This window comes from Dendrobates tinctorius, unplaced genomic scaffold (assembly GCF_039654945.1).
Source record: "Dendrobates tinctorius isolate UK_male_01 unplaced genomic scaffold, ASM3965494v1 ptg000056l, whole genome shotgun sequence".
NCBI classification, from domain to species: Eukaryota; Metazoa; Chordata; class Amphibia; order Anura; family Dendrobatidae; genus Dendrobates; species Dendrobates tinctorius.
The window spans coordinates 14,014,767-14,032,863 of NW_027361724.1; the positions used below are offsets into that span (position 1 = coordinate 14,014,767).

An 18,097-nucleotide genomic window follows, 5' to 3' on the forward strand; every position below is an offset into this window, starting at 1 on the left:
CCAGTTTAATTCTTCATAGATCTTGTCTTGCCATAGTTTTAGATTTTTTAATAGCCTTGTTTGATGCACCACCGACTGTCTCCACAATCTCTGAACATTGGATTTAATCTTCAGTTTATTAATAAAATTTTTCTTCTGAAAAATAAGTTCATTTTATCCTTCAAAATAAGACCCGTGAAGATAACAGTAAGAATATGTTCTGATGTTGTAGATAACAAAGCAAAACCAAAGGACTCGTTCTATAAACCTTTTGTTTGAATGAACTCCCTCTCATATACGATTAGAGACACATCTAGAAAATCAATTTTCCCTTTATCAAAATTAGATGTAAGCTTTATGTAGAAATAATTACAGATAAAAGATTTCAACTTCAGTGTTTTTCCATCATTAATATATTATACTCGCACTGTCTCTCCCAAAATCTATGTAAGTGGTTAGCGTATGCCGTTGTTGACATTGCACCCATTGTAGTGCCATATATTTGAAAGTAGTTTCTTCCCAAACAACAAGATATTGTAAGGAAAAATCCACTATATATCATTCAAATCGCAAATATCCAGATTGTTTCTGTCGAGTGTAGGGTTAGCAAATTACATATCTAATTCGTTATATGGATAGATGAGGGATGCTGGTATCAATGCATGGCACCATGGCTTTCTCCACAGTAGATGAATCAAGAATGTTTCTCAATTATTGGAAACTTTATAGGATTATGAATAATCCTGTTTTGGAGAGGTGTAATTTTAATTATAAAAAAATAATAAAAAGGGTTGTTGATAGACATTTATGGCAAATCCTTGTGATATACCATAAATATCTGATAAATGCAATTCCCGCTTCTTTGACCCACACCTATCTATATAACTTAGGGTGTGTTTCCATGGTCAGGAAACGCTGCGGGTTTGATGCTGCGTACAGCCGCAGCGTCAAACTCGCAGCATCCAGATGTTACAGCATAGTGGAGGGGATTTCATGAAATCCCGTCTCCACTATGCGTTAAAACACGCAGGCGGCAGACCCGCGTAAATGGACATGCAGTGCATCTTTTCAAAACGCAGCATGTCTGTTTACGATGCGGCGACACTCCGCCGCACCGTAAATTTCCCATAGACAATCATTAGATGCGGTAAAACCACATCTAATGATTAGTCACATGTGTAGTAACTGTGTAAGCACAGCTTACTACGCATGTCTAGTAATTTACATAGTGTCTTACCTACCCCCCGGCCGGAAGTCCGCATCCACTGCAGTTCTCGCGATAGCTTGGCTTATCGTGAGAAAGAGCTGGACTCGTCGTGAGCCAATCGTTATTAGGACTACGTCGGATCAGGGAGTATACTGTTGCTTTCTTATTTTATTTTTTTTCAGGAGATCGATGGCGTCGTTTGGACTTGGCGTATAATAAAAATATGGAAAACAGTGTAGTGTTTTATTTCATTAAAATACTTTTTTTCTGGCTGTGTCTTTTTTTAACTTTTTAAATATAGCATTAATAATGGATAGGTGTCTTATTGACGCCTCTCCATTATTAACCGGGCTTAATGTCACCTTACAATCAAAGATGACATTATCCCCTTATTACCCCATAAGCACCGGAATTGGCGCATCGTACAGATGCACCATTTCTGGGGTGGCTGCGGGCTGGTGTTTGTAGCCAGGGGGGTCCAATATCCATGGACCCTCTCTAGGCTATGAAAATCAGCCCGCAGCTGTCTGCATAGCCTTTCTGGCTATAAAATATAGGGGGACCCCACGTCATGTTTTTGGGGGTCCCCCTATTTTAATAGCCAGTAAATATACATAGATTTATCTATAGATACATACAGTTGTGGCCAAAAGTATTGACACCCCTGCAATTTTGTCAGATAATACTCAGTTTCTTCCTGAAAATTATTGCAAACACAAATTCTTTGTTATTATTATCTTCATTTAATTTGTCTTAAATGAAAAACCACAAAAAGAATTGTCCTAAAGCCAAATTGGATATAATTCCACACCAAACATAAAAAAGAGGGTGGACAAAAGTATTGGCACTGTTCGAAAAATCATGTGATGCTTCTCTAATTTGTGTAATTAACAGCACCTGTAACTTACCTGTGGCACCTAACAGGAGTTGGCAATAACTAAATCACACTTGCAGCCAGTTGACATGGATTAAAGTTGACTCAACCTCTGTCCTGTGTCCTTGTGTGTACCACATTGAGCATGGAGAAAAGAAGGAAGACCAAAGAACTGTCTGAGGACTTGAGAAACCAAATTGTGAGGAAGCATGAGCAATCTCAAGGCTACAAGTCCATCTCCAAAGACCTGAATGTTCCTGTGTCTACCGTGCGCAGTGTCATCAAGAAGTTTAAAGCCCATGGTACTGTGGCTAACTTCCCTAGATTTGGATGGAAAAGAAAAATTGACAAGAGATTTCAGCGCAAGATTGTGCGGATGTTGGATAAAGAACCTCAACTAACATCCAAACAAGTTCAAGCTGCCCTGCAGTCCGAGGGTACAACAGTGTCAACCCGTACTATCCGTCGGCATCTTAATGAAAAGGGACTGTATGGTAGGAGACCCAGGAAGACCCCACTTCTTACCCGAGACATAAAAAAGCCAGGCTGGAGTTTGCCAAAACTTACCTGAAAAAGCCTAAAATGTTTTGGAAGAATGTTCTCTGGTCAGATGAGACAAAAGTAGAGCTTTTTGGGCAAAGGCATCAACATAGAGTATACAGGAGAAAAAAAGAGGCAATCAAAGAAAAAAGCACGGTCCCTACAGTCAAACATTCCCTGATGTTTTAGGGTTGCTTTGCTGCCTCTGGCACTGGACTGCTTGACCGTGTGCATGGCTTATGAAGTCTGTAGACTACCAACAAATTTTGCAGCATAATGTAGGGCCCAGTGTGAGAAAGCTGGGTCTCCCTCAGAGGTCATGGGTCTTCCAGCAGGACAATGACCCAAAACACACTTCAAAAAGCACTAGAAAATGGTTTGAGAGAAAGCACTGGAGACTTCTAAGGTCGCCAGCAATGAGTCCAGACCTGAATCCCATAGTACACCTGTGGAGAGATCTAAAAATGGCAGTTTGGAGAAGGCACCCTTCTAACATCAGGGACCTGGAGCAGTTTGCCAAAGAAGAATGGTCTAAAATTCCAGCAGAGCATTGTAAGAAACTCATTGATGGTTACCGGAAGCGGTTGGTCGCAGTTATTTTGGCTAAAGGTTGTGCAACCAAGTATTAGCCTGAGGGCGCCAATACTTTTGCCTGGCCCATTTTTGGAGTTTTGTGTGAAATGATCAATGTTTTGCTTTTTGCTTCATTCTCTTTTGTATTTTTTCATTTAAGACAAATTCAATGAAGATAATAATACCAAAGAATTTGTGATTGCAATCATTTTCAGGAAGAAACTGAGTATTATCTGACAAAATTGCAGGGGTGTCAATACTTTTGGCCACAACTGTAGATATATCTATAGATAGATAAATCTATAGATAAATAGATCGATCTATAGATCTATCTATCTATGTGTGTAATGGAGTGTGGGTTGGACAAATGTTAAAGAGGAGGTTGGACCAGAAATGACATCACAATTTTTTTTTTGTTAAATAATACAGTATATCTTTATTTAGCTTACAAAAATCTGCACGAAAAAACGCATCAGAAATGCAGTTGACCTCAGGTGCAGATTTGGGGCAGATTTTACCTGCGTCAAATTCTGAGAAAATCCTGATGCTATCCTGACCGTGGAAACATATCTTTAGGCCGGGGTCACACTAACCGACGCAAAATACGGTCAGTATTTTACATGCGTAATACGGATGAATGGCCCCTAAACAATGCTCCGTATGTCATCCGTAATCAAGAATCAAGGTGTGGTCGCGTATTTTGCGCATGAAAGCATCCGTATGTAATCCGTATGGCGAGATTTTCTCGCAGGTTTGCAAAATGGACATATAATGGAGCCCTATGACAGGGTTTCTAACAGAAACCAAAGAATAGATATAGACACATAGAGTGCATATATATATATATATTCGTTTCTTTATTAAACCCGTCAGTGTGAGTTTACTGTATAGGCACTGAATTGCCGGCTTTGCTAAAAGACACCAGGTGCATATTTCTCGCAAGTCACAAGTGTGGTCCGTGTGTAATCCGTATTTTTTGTGCACCCATAGACTTGCATTGGCGTACAACAGCCGTAGTACGCTGACAATCGCAACATGCTGCGATTGGCACAGACCGTAGACTACGCCCGAGAAATATACGGCTGGTGCGAGGGACCCCATAGGGAATCATTGGTCCGTGTCTAATGCGTGCTTTTAGCGCCTCTCACTCGGCCGTATTCCTCGCCAGTGTGACCCCGGCCTTACTCTCCACTCACTGGTGGACAGATACCAGGATACTTGGAAACCCACAAAACATTGAGGGAAAAATTTGACACGAGCAACATAAAAAATAAAATGTCTTTTATTCCAAATCCATTAAAAAGAGTACATCCGTATGAAAGAGGAAAAAAACTGATGCATTTCTGGCAGTGCAAACACCCTTATCATACTACAGGTATTACGATTAATGGCGTTGGCAATGCCAAAAACGTGTTAGATTTTTTTACTTCTTTCATATGGATGTACTCTTTTTAATGATAAAGGGTGTTTGCAATGCCAAAAATGCTTTAGAGTTTTTACCTCTTTCCTATAGATGCACTCTTTTTAATGGTTTTGAAATAAAAGACATTTTATTTTTCCGGTGGTCAGGCCAAATTTTTCCTCCAATTTTTCATATGTTTGCTGTTTCTCACCAGCAGGATTTGGCACCAACTGGCTCCCCGACACGCTCATGTGGTGAGCTCTCTATACCTTTTTCCCCAGATACTATTAACCCTTGTTTTGGAGATTGGTGCAGGTCCTAGCTTCTATCAGACATTTATGGAATATCCAGAAAAAAAACAAAACACAAAAATTGAGCTTGGTTTGAGTTGGTATACATGCAGCATATAAACGCATGTTCACATTGGCCGTAAAGCATACAAAACCTACAAAAGACAAAATGAGGAAAACCCTGCTGTAATTAAATAACTCTAAAGCAAAAGTGCATTTAAGTAATACAGAGTTCTTAGTAATACTGTATTTGATCAAATATAGCATAAAAGCCATCCCACCGTCTACAGGGTACTCTGTGGTCGGGGTGGTCCTACACTGTCTAATATTAAAAACCTTACCCTGTGTCAAAGTTGACGCCAGTGTGTGAAAAAGGGCAGACAAGGACCAGGTCCCAACCAGTGGACACCAGTCAGGGGAAGCCTTTAAATACAATTTCCAGCTCAGGAGAGGGAGGCCACACCCCAGTTTGCACAGAATGCAAAAATACAAAGAAAAAAAATACAAGCTTGGTTTAAGTTTGTACACATGCAGCATATAAATATTTTGGATTATACACCTACCTTGTCTTCCTCCTGGATGTTTTCGGTTTTTCTGTCTTTTGGGTGGTTTTCACCGCTTTGTGAGCACTGGTGGTAGATAGAAATTTATTTCTCTAATTATTTGAATATATTTAGATAATTTGCTGTTTTTCATTTGTGCTCAAATATTGGTTAACTTGTCTACTGTGTTTTGCACAGGTTCCTTATATCATACAGGATGGACTTTAAAAGTAGAGAAATGGCCTGGCAAGGCAAAAATAAGGAAGTGTTTGGCAATGGTGGTACCACCACACCTACTTCAAGTGGTTTACAATTTGATAAAATATTTGGTTGCTGGGTATTTTCCCATTGCCATTATTTTTATTTTGTTCTTTTATTGTCATATAATAATAAAATATTTTGGATTATATACCTACCTTGTCTTCCTCCTGGATGTTTTCGGTTTTTTAAAAGACAAACTGAGAAAAACGCTTGTCAGCTTGTCAATGGTGGGACGGCTTTTACGCTATATTTGATCAAATACAGTATTACTAAGAACTCTGCATTACTTAAAAGCACTTTTGCTTTAGATTTATTTAATTACAGCAGGGTTTTCCTCATTTTGTCTTTTGTAGGTTTTGTATTTGTATGCTTTATGCCCAATGTGAACATGCGTTTATATGCTGTATGTATACCATCTCAAACCAAGCTCAATTTTTGTGTTTTTTTTTCTTTGTATTTTTGCATTCTGTGCAAGTTGGGGTGTGGCCTCCCTCTCCTGAGCTGGAAATTGTATTTAACCCCTTCACTACTGTAGCTTTTTTCGATTTTTCGATTTCGTTTTTCGCTCCCCTTCTTTCCAGAGCCATGACTTTTTATTTTTCCGTCTATATGGCCATGTGAGGGCTTATTTTTTGCGGGCCGAGTTGTACTTTTAAACAACACCATTGGTTTTACCATGTCGTGTACGCGAAAACAGGAAGAAAATTCCAAGTGCGGTGAAATTGCAAAAAAAGCGCAATCCCACACTTGTTTTTTGTTTGGCTTTTTTGCTAGGTTCACTAGATGCTAAATCTAACCTGCCATTTTGATTCTCTAGGTCATTACGAGTTCATAGACACCAAACATGTCTATGTCCTTGTGGCGCCCCTGAGGCTTCAGTCGCCACAGAGGTACTGCACCTCCTCCTAAGGTGTAGTGCCCCACCATCCAGGTAAGGTGGGAACTCCTGACCACGCTCCACACCTGCATTCCACACACAGGTTAGTTCAGTGGGGCCACCTAACAGCTACAGGCTGGGGTTTAGCAGAGCACCCCTCATGGAACCCTGCTTCGTAACATGAGATGTGCTGGGAGGCGGGTGGAGTTAGATGATATAAAAGAGAGGGAAAGTGTAGGATTTCAGCTCGGTCTGGGAGAGACCCAGAGAGGAGTTTGGGAGAGACCAAGAAGGGGTCGGTCTGGGGAGAGACCCAGAGAAGAGAACAGGCTGTCAGCAGGTCAGCCTGAGAGGAGCTCAATACAAAAATGGTGGGGGGAACAAGAGGCGCAATAGTGCCCTATCACTAGTGACACTAGAAGTATGAGCGGTATAATACAGTTCCACTCACCTATTCCAGTTGTGTAACCCACAACTGGCTTGAGAGCACATCACAGAATCAGCTGCTGCAGGACCTCCACCAACCACTCGCACGTGGAAAAACCTTCAGAAAGTTGTGGGAAGCAGGGTGTGTTGCAGTCCGCGCTGCCGAGATTCACAAATCACCTGGGATGCAAGATGTTGTAGCAGTGTACTCCTTTATTTCCTCCTACGCGTTTCGGCGCCCTTCCTGGCACCTTCAGGAATATCCCTGAGGAAGGTGCCAGGAAGGGCGCCGAAACGCGTAGGAGGAAATAAAGGAGTACACTGCTACAACATCTTGCATCCCAGGTGATTTGTGAATCTCGGCAGCGCGGACTGCAACACACCCTGCTTCCCACAACTTTCTGAGAGGAGCTCAAGGCGGAGGAAGGCAGTCAGACAGGAGAGGCTGAGGACTCGTCTAAGTGGAACGAGCTTCTCAGGGAAGGAAGAGAAGGAGAAAGAGACATAGACTGAAGACTACAGATTCCATAAGAGAGAGATAGAACAGATCGGAACGAAGGAGAAGGAGAACAGAGAGGAGGAGTAGGTTGGATAGGAACCCTGCCTATAGGTTCTCAGCACAAAGGCCGGGGCCGGTTCCCCGAGGTTGATTGGATCTTTATATCCGGCAACAGACACCGGAGGAGTAGTGAGCCGCTAACGCCTTACTCCCACCATAGACTTGGTGTAACATCGGCGGCCGCGTCTTCTGCAGCGGCGCCCGCCGCCGCCTCCCCTTACCGGCGTCTCCGCCGCAGCACGCACTCCCATCCTGCCTCCAGCACTACGGCGCTCCTGCGCCCCTTCCTTAGGCTGCGGGCGCGCGCCAGCGCTTCCTCTTCTGCTGGTGGTGGGCGGCATTGAGGGCGGCGCTTGTCATCTTCCTTCCGGTTCCTAAGGTATTTCAGGCGTCCTCTCTGTTGAGAGGACGCCTGAGGATTTTTGTGCTAACCCACGTCTTCCTGGCCGCTCTAGCTTCTATAGTTACTCCAGTTAATTCTCCTGCTTCCTCCTGTCAGCTCCCGTGTTGTTCCTGCCTTCCTCCCTCGTTCTCCTTCTCCCCTGTCTTTCCTCTCCTCCAGCCTATCGCCACCCTTACCCTCCCTGGCGTCTCCCTCGTTTGCATACCTCCTGCCTCCGTGGCTATTCCTGCTCTCCCCACTTGCCTCTGCCGCCTGGGTGTTCCCCGCTTCCTGTAACCTGCTCGGGCACTCCTGTCTCTGTCCTGTGACCTAGCCGCCTTCTGGTTTCTGTCCTTGAGCCGTCCCTCCTGGTACCGGCTGTCGCGGTTCTGTCCTCTGTGGTTTTGCCCCTAACAATCCCTGTATAGGGGTCGGTCATCACCTGGCGCGCTCAACCCAGGGGCTCCAGATCCGTGACCCAGAGGGTCCACTCTCAGACTTAGTCGATCCCTTGAGCATTACAGTATCCTCAGGCCATGGACCCTGCCGGTGCCGCGGCTGCCACGCAGAAGGAACTACTGTTCCTGCGTGAGAATCAGACTCGGATAATGTCCTTTATGAAGTCTATGGACACCCGGTTATCCGCGCTGCAGACCTCCGACCCAGGGCACGCTCCCCTTCTAGTTAGTCTTCAGCAGGAGCTCGCGCAGCAGCGCGATGCCCAGTCTCACATTTTGGGTTACATGGCGTCCGTTGACGATCGACTGCTTGCCTTGCAGTCTGCTGCGGTCGCTCCTACCCCACCCCGGGACGCAGTCTCGTCTCCGCCACCTCGCCTGGGGAAGCCTCCCCGGTATGGCGGAGATCCTAAGCTATGCCGGGGTTTCCTAAACTAGTGCAGACTGCACTTTGAGCTTTTGCCCCAACAATATCCCACAGATCGCGCCAAAGTGGCGTTCATTGTATCCCATCTTGAGGGAGAAGCTCTGGCCTGGGTGAATCCTTTATGGGAGAGGGATGATCCTGTCGTGTCTAGTATCCAGATCTTTCTGGAGACGTTCCGGAGAGTGTTTGATGAACCCGGACGCTTGGCGTCTACTACCGAGGCCCTCTTTAACCTCCGCCAGGGTTCCCTTACTGTGGGACAGTACGCCATCCGCTTTTGGACATTGTCGTCGGAACTTGGATGGAATAACGAGGCACTTGTAGGGGCCTTCTGGAGAGGTCTCTCGAGTAAAATTAAGGACGAGCTGGCCGGACGAGATACCCCGACCACTCTAGAGGATCTCATATCCCTGGCCACTCGCATAGACCTGCGGTTTTTGGAGCACGCTCGGGAGTCGGTTAGGGAGCGCAGACCCTTCAGGCTGTATCAAGCGCCCATTCCGCGCTCCCCAGCTTCCGCTACTAGCGTCGCTCCCGAGCCCATGCAAGTAGATCGGATCAGGTTGTCCGAGCAGCGACGCAGGGAGAGGATGACGAACGGGCTCTGCCTGTACTGCGGATGGGCCAATCACTTTGTGCGCACCTGACCTGAGAGACCGGGAAACGCCACCACCTAGGTCAGGTAAGAGAGGCCTCCCTAGGTGATCATGATTCCTCTCGCCCCCTTACCCTGTCAGCTTTAATTATTGCAGGTCGGGAGCGCAGATCTGTGGAGGCGTATGTGGACTCGGGTGCGGCTGGGAATTTCATCCGACAAGAAGAGGTGGATAAACTTCGGATTCCGGTGGTCTTCCTAAAAGACCCGCGTGCTATGGCCTCCGTTGATGGAAAGCCTCTCCCTGAGCTTGTCACCATGGTTACGGCCGAAGTCGACCTACAAATTGGAGCGCTTCATCATGAAAAAATTGCCTTCTACGTCCTGCCTAAATTGTCCCACGCTGTCCTCCTAGGATTACCCTGGCTTAGGCTGCACGAGCCAGTTGTCGACTGGCGCTCGGGGGAGATTCTACGCTGGGGCCATTCCTGCCACGCACGTTGCCTGCAGTCCGTCCTTCACCCTCGTTCCCTGCCTATGCCAGCCGATCTCCCGGGCCTTCCCGCACCGTACCACGCGTATGCAGACCTCTTTAGCAAGAAAGAAGCGGATTCTCTGCCTCCGCATCGGGCCTACGACTGTCCTGTCGACTTAATTCCCGGAGCCACCCCTCCCAGAGGGAGAACTTACCCCTTGTCCGCCCCAGAGACCACGGCTATGACTGAATACATACAGGAGAACTTGGCCAAGGGGTTCATTCGGAAATCCTCGTCCCCTGCTGGCGCAGGCTTTTTCTTCGTTCGGAAGAAAGACGGATCCCTTCGGCCATGTATCGACTACCGGGGCCTGAACAATATCACGGTCAAGAATCGATACCCGCTTCCGCTTATTCCGGAACTCTTTGATCGGCTGAGAGGGGCTCAGATCTTCACGAAGCTGGACCTACGGGGAGCCTACAATTTGATCCGGATCCGCGCAGGAGACGAGTGGAAGACGGCCTTCAATACCCGTGACGGTCATTATGAGTATTTAGTCATGCCGTTTGGTCTCTGCAATGCTCCGGCTGTATTCCAGGAATTTGTGAACGAGGTATTTAGGGACCTTCTCTACTCATGCATAGTAGTGTACTTAGATGATATTCTCATCTTTTCACCAGATCTATCCTCTCATCGGAGAAGCGTACGCATGGTCCTGCATCGCCTTCGGGAGAATCACCTCTACGCCAAGATTGAGAAGTGTCTTTTTGAGCAGACCTCGCTACCCTTCTTGGGTTATATAATCACAGATTCCGGTCTGAAGATGGATCCCGAGAAACTCTCTGCGGTACTCAAGTGGCCCCGTCCTGTCGGTATAAAAGCCATCCAGCGTTTTCTCGGATTCGCGAACTACTACCGACAGTTTGTGCCGCATTTTTCCACGGTGACCAAGCCCATCACGGCCCTGACCCGTAAAGGAACTAAGCCTAATAGCTGGTCCTCCGAGGCTGAAGATGCCTTTTTGGCGCTGAAACGCGCCTTTGCTTCTGCACCGGTCCTACATCGGCCGGTTGCCAGTAGGCCTTTTGTTCTAGAAGTGGACGCCTCTTCCACCGGAGCTGGGGCAGTCCTTTCCCAGCAGGTTCCCTCGGGATGACTGGTTCCCTGCGGGTTCTTTTCCAAGTCCTTCTCGCCTGCAGAGTGCAATTATTCCATCGGAGACAGGGAGTTGCTGGCCATCAAGATGGCTCTAGAGGAATGGCGGTACTTGCTCGAAGGGGCTGTGCATCCCTTTACTATCTTCACGGATCACAAAAATCTGGCCTATCTGCAGTCCGCTCAGAGGCTCAATTCCAGACAGGCCAGGTGGGCCTTGTATTTTTCTCGGTTCGATTTCAAGCTTCTCTTCCGGCCCGGTGATAGAAACATCAAAGCGGACGCACTCTCCCGGTCTTTACAGTCGCCTGAGGAGAACGAGGGCCCATCATATATTATCGAGCCTACCAAGGTGATCCCCGTGGCTCCTGTAAACTTTTCTACTCCGCCACCAGGCAAGACCTTCGTTCCTCAAGACAAACATCTAGAGGTGTTGCGCTGGGGGCACTCCTCCAAGGTAGCTGGGCACGTGGGGACCAAGAAGACCCTCTCGCTTCTCTCCCGTTATTACTGGTGGGCCACTCTTCACCAAGACGTGATGGATTTCGTCGCTTCTTGCACAACCTGTGCTCAAAACAAAGTCCCAAGAACCCTGCCCTCTGGCCTTCTCCATCCGTTACCTGTCCCGGAGGCTCCGTGGCAGCACATCGCAATGGATTTCGTAACCGACTTGCCCCGCTCTGCTGGTTGCACCACCATCCTAGTCGTGGCGGATCGCTTCTCTAAGATGGCTCATTTTATCCCCTTGCCCGGACTGCCGTCAGCCCCAAAGTTGGCCGAGATCTTCATTCACCAGATCTTCAGGCTACATGGTCTCCCGCTGCGTATTGTGTCTGATCGTGGGGTTCAATTTACTTCTCGCTTTTGGAGGGCTCTCTGCCGGCTTATGGGTACATCTCTCGACTTCTCCTCCTCGTATCATCCACAGTCCAACGGACAAGTAGAGCGGATTAATCAGGGCCTGACGACCTACCTACGTCACTTTTCCAACGCCCATCAGGATAATTGGGTCTCGCTTCTACCATGGGCAGAGTTCGCTCATAATAACCATCCCAACGAATCGACCACCTACTCGCCATTCTTTGTGGTCTTTGGTCAGAATCTTGGTGTTCCGCTGCCCATTACTGCATCATCTGGAGTTCCCGTGGCAGATGCCATCGCCGTAGAATTTTCGGAGATTTGGAAGGAGACCAGACAGGCGCTCGAGAAAGCCAGCACCCGAATCAAGAAGCATGCGGACAAGAGACGGAGGGATCTTCCTCCATATCATCCCGGCGACAAGGTCTGGCTCTCGACTAAACACATCCGCTTGAAAGTTCCATCCTATAAGTTGAGTCCTCGTTTCATCAGTCCCTTCCAGGTTCTGAGACGCATCAACGAGGTGGCTTATAAACTGAGATTGCCGGCTTCACTTCGGGTCCCTAACGCCTTCCATGTCTCGCTTCTGAAACCTGTAGTTCTGAATCGGTTCCAACCTGTCTCCGCGGTCCCTCCTTTACCTATTGGGTCGGGTGACATCTTTGAAATAAAGGATATTTTGGCCATGAAAAGAGTCCGGGGGAGGACTCTCTTTCTTATTGACTGGAAGGGATTTGGTCCTGAGGAGAGGTCCTGGGAGCCACGAGAGAATGTTAACGCCCCCCTAATTTTAAAAAGATTTCTGGCCAACCTCGGAAAGGGGGGATGTAAGGAGGGGGGTACTGTAACATCGGCGGCCGCATCTTCTGCAGCGGCGCCCGCCGCCGCCTCCCCTTACCGGCGTCTCCGCCGCAGCACGCACTCCCATCCTGCCTCCAGCACTATGGCACTCCTGCGCCCCTTCCTTAGGCCGTGGGCGCGCGCCAGCGCTTCCTCTTCTGCTGGTGGTGGGCGGCATTGAGGGCGGCGCTTGTCATCTTCCTTCCGGTTCCTAAGGTATTTCAGGCGTCCTCTCTGTTGAGAGGACGCCTGAGGATTTTTGTGCTAACCCACGTCTTCCTGGCCGCTCTAGCTTCTATAGTTACTCCAGTTAATTCTCCTGCTTCCTCCTGTCAGCTCCCGTGTTGTTCCTGCCTTCCTCCCTCGTTCTCCTTCTCCCCTGTCTTTCCTCTCCTCCAGCCTATCGCCACCCTTACCCTCCCTGGCGTCTCCCTCGTTTGCATACCTCCTGCCTCCGTGGCTATTCCTGCTCTCCCCACTTGCCTCTGCCGCCTGGGTGTTCCCCGCTTCCTATAACCTGCTCGGACACTTCTGTCTCTGTCCTGTGACCTAGCCGCCTTCTGGTTTCTGTCCTTGAGCCGTCCCTCCTGGTACCGGCTGTCGCGGTTCTGTCCTCTGTGGTTTTGCCCCTAACGATCCCTGTATAGGGGTCGGTCATCACCTGGCGCGCTCAACCCAGGGGCTCCAGATCCGTGACCCAGAGGGTCCACTCTCGGACTTAGTCGATCCCTTGAGCATTACACTTGGAACACAACAGTGAAACAGATAGAGAGCCGGGACTCAGGAGAGGAGTCCCCGAAGCAGGCTACAGCTGTCTGTCATACAAGTAGAGACTAGGAACATCTAGAGAGAGGCAATCCAGGGTAACTAAGTACTGGAGTGCTTCGCACCTAAAGGCGCATTTGAGGAGTCGTTCAGTGAAGGTACATATTGGCGGAGTGTGGAAGGGAGAATCCAATCCTGCCTGGAGGTTGGCTGGAGCCCTGACCTGGAGAACACAGTATGGAGGCAGGCAGTGGTGTGAACTGCGAACAGTGAGTAAAGCTTTGGAACCGCATATTCTGGTGTCCTCCAGTTATTCCCGCATCGCTATACCTGGGTAACAACATCTACACCATCCTGTGCCTCTCCTCATCCATTGCACCTACACTGCCCTGGGACTACAGCTCCACCTGTGGGGAGCTACACCATCTCTGCTGCACCACACCATCAGTCCCAGAGGATCTGTACGCAGCGTTGGCTAACACCTCACTTGCCAAATACCACGGGTGGCGTCACGAACTATACCAATAAACTCTAACACCTTTAACACCACCGCCATTGATATTGGGCGCCCAGGGCCACGGACCGGGTCACCGCTGCTGTGACACATTCCCCTGACACTGGCCCGGTACCGAGTACCCCACAGCCCTGGGGGGGCGACCCATCCTCTTTTATCTAAGTGGTGAAAAAAGTTCCAAAGTTTGCTAAAAAAAAAAAAAAATTGCGAAATTTTCCGAGACCCATAGCGTCTCCATTTTTCGTGATCTAGGGTCGGGTGAGGGCTTAATTTTTTGCGTGCCGGGCTGACGTTTTTAATGATACCCCTTTTGTGCAGATACGTCCTTTTGATCGCCCGCGGCGACCAAAAAACGTAATTCTGGTGTTTTGAATTTTTTTCACGCTACGCCATTTAGCGATCGGGTTAATGCTTTTTTTATTGATAGATTGGGTGATTCTGAATGCAGCGATACCTAATATGTGTATGTAGGATTTTTTTTACTGCTTTATTTTGATTGGGGCGAAAGGGGGGTGATTTGAACTTTTAGTTTTTTTTTAGTTTTAAACTTTTTTTTTTTTACTTTTGGCATGCTTTAATAGTCTCCATAGGAGGCTAGAAGCATGCACAACCCGATCAGCTCTGCTACATATGGGCGATGAGCAGATCACCCATATGTAGCAGATTTACTGCTGTGCTTTCAGCGCCGACCACCAGGCGGCGCTCAAAGCCATCTGCCTGGAACAACCATAGAGGTCTCTATGAGACCTGTGGTTGTCCAGGCAATGTGACGCCAACCCCCGATCACGTGACGGGGGTCGGCAATGAGCTCACTTCCAGCCCGGTGGCCGGAAGTGCTATTTATATGCCCGCTGTCAGCTTCGACAGCGGGATTTATCTAGTTAATAGGCGCGGGCGGACAGCGATTCCGCTCGCACCTATTGCTGGCATATGTCAGCTGTTCATAACAGCTGACATGTCGCGGCTTTGAGCCCACCTCAAAGCGGGGGACCTTACCGATGACATACTATTACTTCATCAGTAAGGAAGGGAAGGCTTCCCCTGACTGGTGTCCTCTGGTTGGGACCCGGTCCTTGTCTGCCTTGTTCACACACTGACATCAACTTTGACACAGGATAAGGTTTTTAATATTAGACAGTGTAGGACCGCCCCAATCACAGAGTCACCTTGTCGATGGTGGGACGGCTTTTATGCTATATTTGATCAAACAGAGTATTACTAAGAACTCTGTATTACTTAAATGCACTTTTGCTTTAGATTTATTTAATTACAGCAGGGTTTTTCTCATTTTGTCTTTTGTAGGTTTTGTATGATTAATGGAATATCCATAGGATATTGCTAATCAATGCCATTAAGTTAAAATTTTTGTCTACCGCTTTAAATTTGCTGTAATAATATTGTAGTCCGTTGAGGGTAGATAAACTGTAAAAGGGCACTGAACACCATATTATGGATTTGCGTATTAAAAATTTGTAATATCTTGCTTTCAACCAGTTAGGGGGCCATACACTGCCTCCATGTGCCTTCGATACTATACAAAGGCACATTGCGTTTTTGTGTCTCTTAAATGCTGTATTACAGATCTGTTTTCCCCCCTGACAATCATACCTTAAGTAAAGTAAACTATACTTCAAAATAAAGTATAAGAGCTTCTAACTTTATTCTCCTAATAGCTATTGTTCAGATAAAAAAATCATATGCTTGTCAGTAGAACCCCAGATCTCTCTTTTTTGCCTGCCAGCAACATTCTCTAGCATATTAGTCTTTTGAATCCGTAACCTGTGAAAATATTCCCTCTCCACGGGGCACACAGATATGAGCACTGTATTAAAGGCTAATCTTGATGTTAAATTCAAAGAGCTGTTTGCAAAAACTGCAGTATAAGGGCTCTGTGCTGAAAGCAGTCACTTGCCACCTTCATACTAAAGTTATAGAATTCAGTCGTGACTGGTAAAAATAACCTTCCAGACTGTAGAAGTTTTTGGTCAGGTGTAATGAAACTCTCAACTTAAACCTGGTTTCTTGTGCTGGGCGTGGCAAGAGGTGACTATTTTGCTGATTCTAAGGCGCTCTCTACTTTTCAACTTTTAAGTTTCTACAAGAACCTGGACTTCATTGCTGAGGCTTCAAGCTTGTGCCCACGGAGTAGTTTCCAAATGGTGAAGAGACCTGAGGGAACAAATAACAAAAATGTGGGCATCCAGGGATATCCAGCATCAGCTTAGTCACATCATTAGGCAACAGTACAGAATGTTGATTACACCAGGTAATAATAAATAAAATATAATAGCTGGCACAGGGTGCAACAAACCAAAAACTAATACAGGGCATCAAGGGGGTTGATTGTTTCATCAAGGGGGTTGATTGGTTGCCTAACTCGTACTGTGTTTGGTACACTACCAGTTCCCATTATTGGTCGGTCCTCCTAATTGGCTTGCTGATCTGTCCCTTAATTGGCTGTCAACTGGACACCTTTAAGGGGCAGAGTGCCTCAAACTGAGTAGGTGACTAAGTGCACTGTTCACCTACCAACTAGTATCTCTACCTGCATTGACTAATAACGACTAGCAAAGAAAAATCACACAGGAGTAAGGTAAAGTAAATGTGAATAAGGAATATGGGTATGCTTGCCTGCTTTAGAGAAAGACTTCTTGGATATTAATGTGTCTTATAAAATATAGCATTCTTTTTGCCTGCAATCACCATTAGACGCTTCTACTGCATATGCAATTATTATTGACTTGAATGGAAGCATCCGTAGACACCATCACCCCCTAATGGTGGCTGTGGATTTTATCACGCCACCTACACAGGGAATTTGAAGCTGTGTAAAGTATAATATAGCATTCAGGATATATTACAAATCGAGTCGGCACAAAATTGTGCACCTTTTAAGTGTCTCTTAAAAAGTAAAAATAGTATTCATTGGTGGATATCTACTTTAAAGTCTTTTTTATTGTTCTGCTCTCAGTGACTAGCAGGAATGAAATACAAGAAGTTAATGAGGTTAAATTAATTAAGCACATAATTCTTTAGTCTCTTGTATACACGATATGCATTTGAGAGAGTCGCTATGAAATGGTTATTCATTAGAAAAGTAGTAGTCATAGTGGTCACCAACCATGAATAATGCAAAATTTCATTTTAACCAGATAGGTCAAGAGTTACATATCTCTGACAATAATTCCTAGTATTTAGCATCAAGTGCAGGTAAGGTTGTTGTTGTGGTGTGCATGGATGGTGAAGAGCCATACACATTTTGTTCCATAAATTGTATTGTTTTAGGCAGTGTTAAGGGCTCAACTTATGAGGTGGATTCTCTAACTCGCAGGTACGAGTGAACAAGTGAACAACATAGACCAGAGGTGATGGTGCAGCAAATCACTTCTAGACAGTTGACACGTGACTCTGCAATGACCAGGAGGGCAGTGTATGTAGAATTGCAAACAAGTAGCGTAGGTAGTATAGATGAAGCAGATGTGATGAGCCAGGTTAACTGTAGCTGCACAGGAATGCGGTCTGTTATCTTACTGCAGGGCAATAGTTAATAGCAGCGATGTATGCAAACTGGAAATAGCAGCAAGAAAATGGTTAACCACAGCAAATAAGTGAAATATTGGCAAACTAGAAATTAACTTGAAGCGATGCTTTATCCTGATTTCAAAAGCCAGGAGTAAACAAAAAGAAGAACAATTGCAATGAGTAGGAAAATTGAGTGCTGAGAGTTTGGTGTGAACAACACCAAGCAACTTGATTGCCGTATATACTTGAGTCAAGTCAACCTGAGAGTAAGCCGAGGCACCTAATTTTGCCACGAAAAACTGGGTAAACTTATTGACTCAAGTATAAGCCGGGTATGCATTGTCTCCTCATCCCTATACTGGTATGCATGGCTCCCCATCCCATCCTTGTATGCATGTATGCATGGCTCCCCCATTGCTGTCGTTCCATGCATGGCTCCCCCCTCCCATCCTGGTATGCATGGCTCTTTATCTTCTATCCTCGTATGCATGGCTCCTTATCCCCTATACTTGTATGCATGTTTCCTATAAAAAAAACATATTACTTTGCCTGTGCGCCCTCGCTGCATCTTGTTC

General features: G+C 46.5%; 1 protein-coding gene across 1 annotated transcript in view; it reads left to right on the forward strand.

The window, feature by feature from the left end:
* Positions 1-18,097, forward strand: part of ZNF804A (zinc finger protein 804A) — a 283,673-nt gene that overhangs the window by 232,139 nt on the left and 33,437 nt on the right. The gene's annotated exons all lie outside the window — the stretch shown is intronic.